This window comes from Brassica napus, chromosome A5, assembly GCF_020379485.1.
Source record: "Brassica napus cultivar Da-Ae chromosome A5, Da-Ae, whole genome shotgun sequence".
Classification (NCBI taxonomy): domain Eukaryota; kingdom Viridiplantae; phylum Streptophyta; class Magnoliopsida; order Brassicales; family Brassicaceae; genus Brassica; species Brassica napus.
The window spans coordinates 13411650-13417649 of record NC_063438.1 but is presented as its reverse complement, the minus strand read 5'-3'; the positions used below and the strand labels follow the sequence as shown (position 1 = coordinate 13417649).

The window sequence follows — 6000 nt, the reverse complement described above, 5'->3', positions numbered from 1 at the left end:
TTGAGAAGCCTTCAAACAATCAAGGATATGCATTTGGCCCTTCCCGGCTCATGCATCATCCAACATCCTTTTTGCTTATTAGCTTATGATACCAAGTCCAGCTCCTGGAAAAATAATACCCATCAAATCCTAAGTCAATCAACCAACCACCCTACATGACTCAGAACTGATGAGAGCCCACACTAACCTAACCAGCCATGGAACCATGTCCCAACGGAGCCGATCAGTCTCGCTCTTACAACCGATGCATCCTTTGATCAATCTGATCAGACACCTTGATCCATCATTTAAGGATCAGGTCTTCCATCCTTACCCATGATCAGATCACACAAGGCATTCCTTGAATAATCACACCTAGGCTCAATATTTATGGTCCGCGCCACATAGTACTAGCCATACGCTTCGTCATGGCTTGCTGCTGGTTCCAAGCGAATTGGACCTTACACTCCACATGCTTCCTATTATACTAGGACCCCCATGTGGTTACTCCATGAGCCGGATCAATGATTCACACCATGATCAAACCCAACACCAATCCATGACCCGCTATGGATCACTATCCAACGTGTAGCATCTAACTATCATCCAACATGGATGAATTAGATCAACAATGATCCGCCCCTTTCCTCAAGGTACTGGATCCTTAGTTTACATCACAATATATATTCTTCAAGGGGCGTTCCATACTTGGCCTTGATCGCACCTCAAGAGACATAAATATAAACCGGGAAGTAATCATACATCGGTTACCTTATACTTGATCTTACTAGTTCTTGTGCCGTCCCTTATCATGGACGTCCCTGCTCCTCTTGCACACGCCTTTATCAAGTTTTATCATATACTTCCAATATTGATAATATCCATTCATGGGTCGCACCAATCGTCCCTTCTATTGAACTCCCATGAAACCGCTTTCTACACTGCATCCACCTTCAAGGTTGTCCATGCCAACGTGAGTGGAGTCCGGCCTTCTATCTTCCCTCCTGAACATTTACGTGTGTTCCCAAGCTATATAGGAAGCCTAGGGCGTGATCATACATGATTCAAACACCATCAAAGGGTCGTTCCCGACTCCCATGAAATTGCCTTCCCACGCATGTCCGCCCATAAGGCTATCTTGGCCATAGAAAGTGGAATCCGGCCATCCCTCTTCTTCCCTGACCATTTGCGTGTGTTCTCAGGCTCTGTAGGATGCTTTGGGTTATATTAACACGGATCAAAACCCATCAAAAGATCGTTCATAACTTCCCCTTTGATCTCTCCCAAAAAAATGCCTCTTTGTGGCCTTCACACCACTCGTGGTCTTGGATGTTGAATCTGACTAACTCTATGTCTTTTCTCTGTATTTATTTTTGTTTCAGGGTGTAGGAGGAAGCTCTGGCGTGCCTGTAAAGACACAGAAGCGTCCTCCTTTTATAGAAGAAAGGATGGTTACTTTTCTAACCATTGCATCTCTTCGGTATCAATTATGACCATTGATTAAATCAATGGTCTAAATTGCATCCCTTGGGCCTGGCAGTTACCAGTCCGTCCCTGACCTATCTCAGTGTCCACCTACAGTGTCAGACCACCTAGAAAAGTCAGTAGCCAACCAACTTGGTCAGCTAAGTTGAGCTGACCGCCAGCTCGCCCAGCTAGCTTAGCTAGTAGTTCAGCTAGTGTGAGCTGATCAGTGAGTGTGCAGCTAGTGTGAGCTGATCAGTGAGTGTGCAGCTAGTGTTCAGCTTGTTTATCTGAGTGTTCAGATGGTTATGCTAGTAGTTTAGCTACTCCAGCTCGTCCAGCTTCCTCACCACGTCACATTCCATCTGTATAAGTCCTTTGGTCCATTTCCCGACCCGAACTATATAATAAACTAGGGTAAACCCGCCCTATGGGCGGGCGAGTGAATAAATGAAATGATGTAGGTTTTTATTATTTTCAGTGGTGGGCTGCATGTAGGTGATATCTAGAGAATGTGGACTAATGTTAATGTGTTTAAGAGATGATCTAGGTTTTGGATTTTACTTTGCCATTGGCCGAACGTTCTATATATTAGTATTTGGATGTGGCAGAGTCAGAGTAAAAGAAAATGAGATAATTTAATTTATTAATTGAGGGTCATATTTTTTATCTACCATATAAAAGTTTATGTTAGACCATTCGTTAAAATTAAATATCTTAAATTTACTCATATATAATATTTTCTTAACAGAAACAACTAAACAATATACTTCTAAACAATAACATTCCTAAGAAAAGCTAAATATATTTTATGATATTTTTTTAATTGTTTATCATATTTAATCTAGACTAAATTATATATATATATATATATATATTTTACTAATTAGTTTTAAAATTAAATAGTACATTCCAGTTCTTTTGTAAATTATCATATTAACTTTTTTACTAAACAAAATAAATAATAATTTACCGGTTTTAAGATTTTATGTTTGATTTTTGTAATGAAAATAAAAACACCAAACTGAAATATGATATATTAAAATAAAATTATATTTTAAAATATACTATAAATAATTTATTTTAGTCACATACAAACATTTCGAGCATAAAATTTTTTTAAAAAAATTAATAAAATTTGTAATAATTCATGTAAAAGTAATGTTTAAATTAAACTATTAATATGATGTTGCATTTTTAAATAATAAAAAATAGTAGGTGATTAATATATGATTATTACAATTTCATCAAAAAAAAAACAAATATAAAACTTTCAAAATAATATTATATACTTAAAACTGATATTAAATATATATCTTTATAACTTATTTTATAGTTTAAATATTATTTTTATATATATATATATATATATATATATATATATATATATATATATATATATATATATATGTACGTGCAGGTTCAAATCTAGTTAAATATTAAAGTAGAGTTTGCTAGATCAATCTCATAAACATATTCGAAGTAAAAAAAAAAAATCGAAGTGGTTTAAGTTTTTTGGTATTTATTAATCTCGCATCTTTGTTTCTTCATTGCTTAAAAGTTTGATCTGAGGGAAAGGGAAAACATTCATAGGTTTGCATAAACTTAAATCACTCGTATAAATGTTGAAGTCAAACTAAATTCATAAGATGGTTAAGAAATTATTTATTTTAAAGAAACTTTACCAGATGCTACATATTTTAAAAATTGATGCCGAAACATTATTCAAACAGAAAATAGTGGGTAGAGAGACTTCATGATCTTCGCCTATGCGACCCGTGCCTTCTTGACAACCTTGGAAGTTGCTGTTGCGGGAGGCTTATTGGTGTGGACACCAGTTGAAGTAATTCCTATAGTTGGCGCTTCCTCACGGTCGTCACCATCAGTGTCCACCTTAGTGAGCACTGAGATATTCCCAGGCATATCATCGCCATGATCATCGTTGCCATCCTGTTAAGACCGTCACTCTTCATTATTTCCATACTACAAAAGGACCAGAATGGAATATAATTTAAAACATATATGGGCAACGAACTCAGAGAGTGGCAGACGGTCACGTTCGTTCAAGATGCGTGATATAGTGAAGGTTTGGTGATTGGCAGCGAAATTGTAGCTGCTTACTCTTGCCAACTATTTGTGCAATAAAAGGGGTAGCTGTGTGTCCTCTGGATTTTCTCCTTCTCCAGCCTATGTGTCCAATCAATGAATTACAAATGAATAAATCAATAATTTGAGGATAATGGTGGATAATGATATGTGTTACGGTAGGCACGTACCAAGATATGCACTTTCCCATTGAAATCAACAAATAGACTTTCAGCAATCTCATCAGCAATAGTTGTTTCCACACGATAAATAAAATAAAATGTTTAAAATGTATGTTAGTTGCTAATGTGTCTATGGGACCTCATTTTAGGGTCCAACATATCGAAGGAAACCAACTGCATTGGTGTTACTGCAGGTTGCCAAGTAAAAGATGAGACCGTCCGCTGAAGCTTCTTTGTACATCTGGAGCAAGAGACATAGCACCAGCCTTTATCCATATTAAATCCAGTGACCTTCATGGGGCAGACAAATTCAACCTCTGCATTTTACATTAACAGAATCACATGCAAAATACAATCATACTAAAGATTATTGTACAACATGAGGCTGGGAGTGAGGATAAACTCGTTTAGTTCAGCTATGGTCACAGGCTCAACCTTGGATTAACCCCTCAGCAGTGAAGCTGATGATGTGTAATGATGGACAGTAACCCGTCAGAGCATGTAGTGGATAAGTCATAGAACAAACCAAATCTGGACGTAAAAGTGAAAGAATTACCAAATACTTACTTGTAAAATAGGTTTCCTCTGCATTAGTCTCCTTGTCAAAATAAAGTTGTCTCCCAGATGTGGCATTCAGGAACAGACGCCTGCAAATCAATAGTGTTGTAAGTGTTTCAAGAAGCATTAGGGTGGATCTTAGTTAATCAATACAGAGAATATGTGACAGAGTACCTCTTACTATTGTGGGACTTATGCTAGCCGTCCAGGTGGCTATGGAATGATACAGCATCTTAGTCAAACATACTCAACGTCCCAGAAACATCACTGTGAGGGAAAAAAACAGTGTAAGGAATGCTCAACATTTATTTTTTTATAGATGTGAGCTCAGCGATTATTCCTGAAAAGGATTTAACATTTTAAGATCTTAAAGGTTGCAATGGTGAGTCTGTGAGAAACTGCTAGTAAGTGGATTACCTAGAAGCTGGGTATTTGTGTTGGCTAGGCCAAGCAGCTGATTTTGATTTCGAAACCTTAAGTGTTCTTCTGGATTTGGGGAAACCGGTTCGGTTAACTAATCAAAACTGGTTGATTCACTCAACCATATCAATAGAGGAGAGTCCGACCGACTAAAATTTTGATTACACCTAGTGACACATCAAAGCCGCTCAAAGAGAACATAGAACCCGCCTTTAAGTACCGTCTGTAGATGGTGAGATGGTGAACTTCCTGGCATGAGTGTCGCCTGAAAATGAAAAAAAAAAACATAAGCAACAAACAGGATTCGAAACCATCTCCGAAAAAGGAAAAATTGAATTTTGCAAACATTTTTTGGATATATATGAGCCTAACGCCACCGTGTGTTCAAATTCAAAAGACTACGATGGACATGAGTTTTAAGAACTGGGCAAAAAATTATTAAAAAAAAAAACTTAATCAACATCCGGATTCGAAACCATTTCCCAAAAATAAAAAATGTTAATTGAAAACAACCGGATTTGGAAAAATACGAACGAAAGAACAGTTTGCTTTGAGAACATATTTTTGATAACTATGATCGTAAATGCCGTCGCGTGTTCAAACACTACGACGAACATGATTTTTTTAGAACGGAATCACCTTGGAGTCGAGGAGCAGCATATCCACACCGATGAGCTCGCCACCGCGTTTGACGTTAAGAACCAAGTTTCGATTGTTGTAGGATTGGTGAGGATGATGATTATGGAACAAAGACTGCCCTTTTATAGGTAAAGTTTCACAGACTTGGAGAGAGTTACGAAGTATTGAATGAGATGGTGTGGGTCCAAGGAGTAAAGATGGCAGTAAATGGCGATGAGCCACTTAATCATGTAACATATCATAGGCGTTGAATCGGAGACGGAACGACATGAAGGAAACCAACAGAGAGATTTGATACAGAAAACCTCCTAGAACCTCCATGGGAGTTTAACCTAATGGGATTTTAAGAAATCGATTGAAGAAGACGATATTTTACCCTTTTTTTTTTAACAGGACAAATATTGTGTCTCGTAGCCCACAAATAAATAGAAGATGTTGCAGCCCAAATAAAACCAAACAATTAGATCGAAGCCCATTAACAATACACGGAACAAAATAGGGAAGACGATCTATTTCCCAACGAGAAGTATGATATAGCACCAAATATCCACCAAAGTATGACCCCGTGCTATTTCTCCCCGAAAACAAAGTTCGAAACCTATTTCCCCACCATTTTTGGTTTACTCTCGATTTTTCTTAACCGAACATAAAATCTTGAATCTCATACAATAAA

At 37.2% G+C, this 6000-nt stretch overlaps 1 long non-coding RNA gene across 1 annotated transcript; it reads right to left on the bottom strand.

Moving 5' to 3' along the window:
• Positions 1-3037: 3037 nt before the first annotated feature.
• LOC125609555 lies at positions 3038-5325 on the bottom strand. The gene is made up of 4 exons (XR_007339775.1): positions 4686-5325; positions 3720-4535; positions 3479-3630; positions 3038-3393 (listed from the first exon to the last, which is right to left on the bottom strand). It is a non-coding gene; the product is annotated as an uncharacterized LOC125609555 (long non-coding RNA).
• Between the last annotated feature and the right edge of the window lie 675 nt (positions 5326-6000).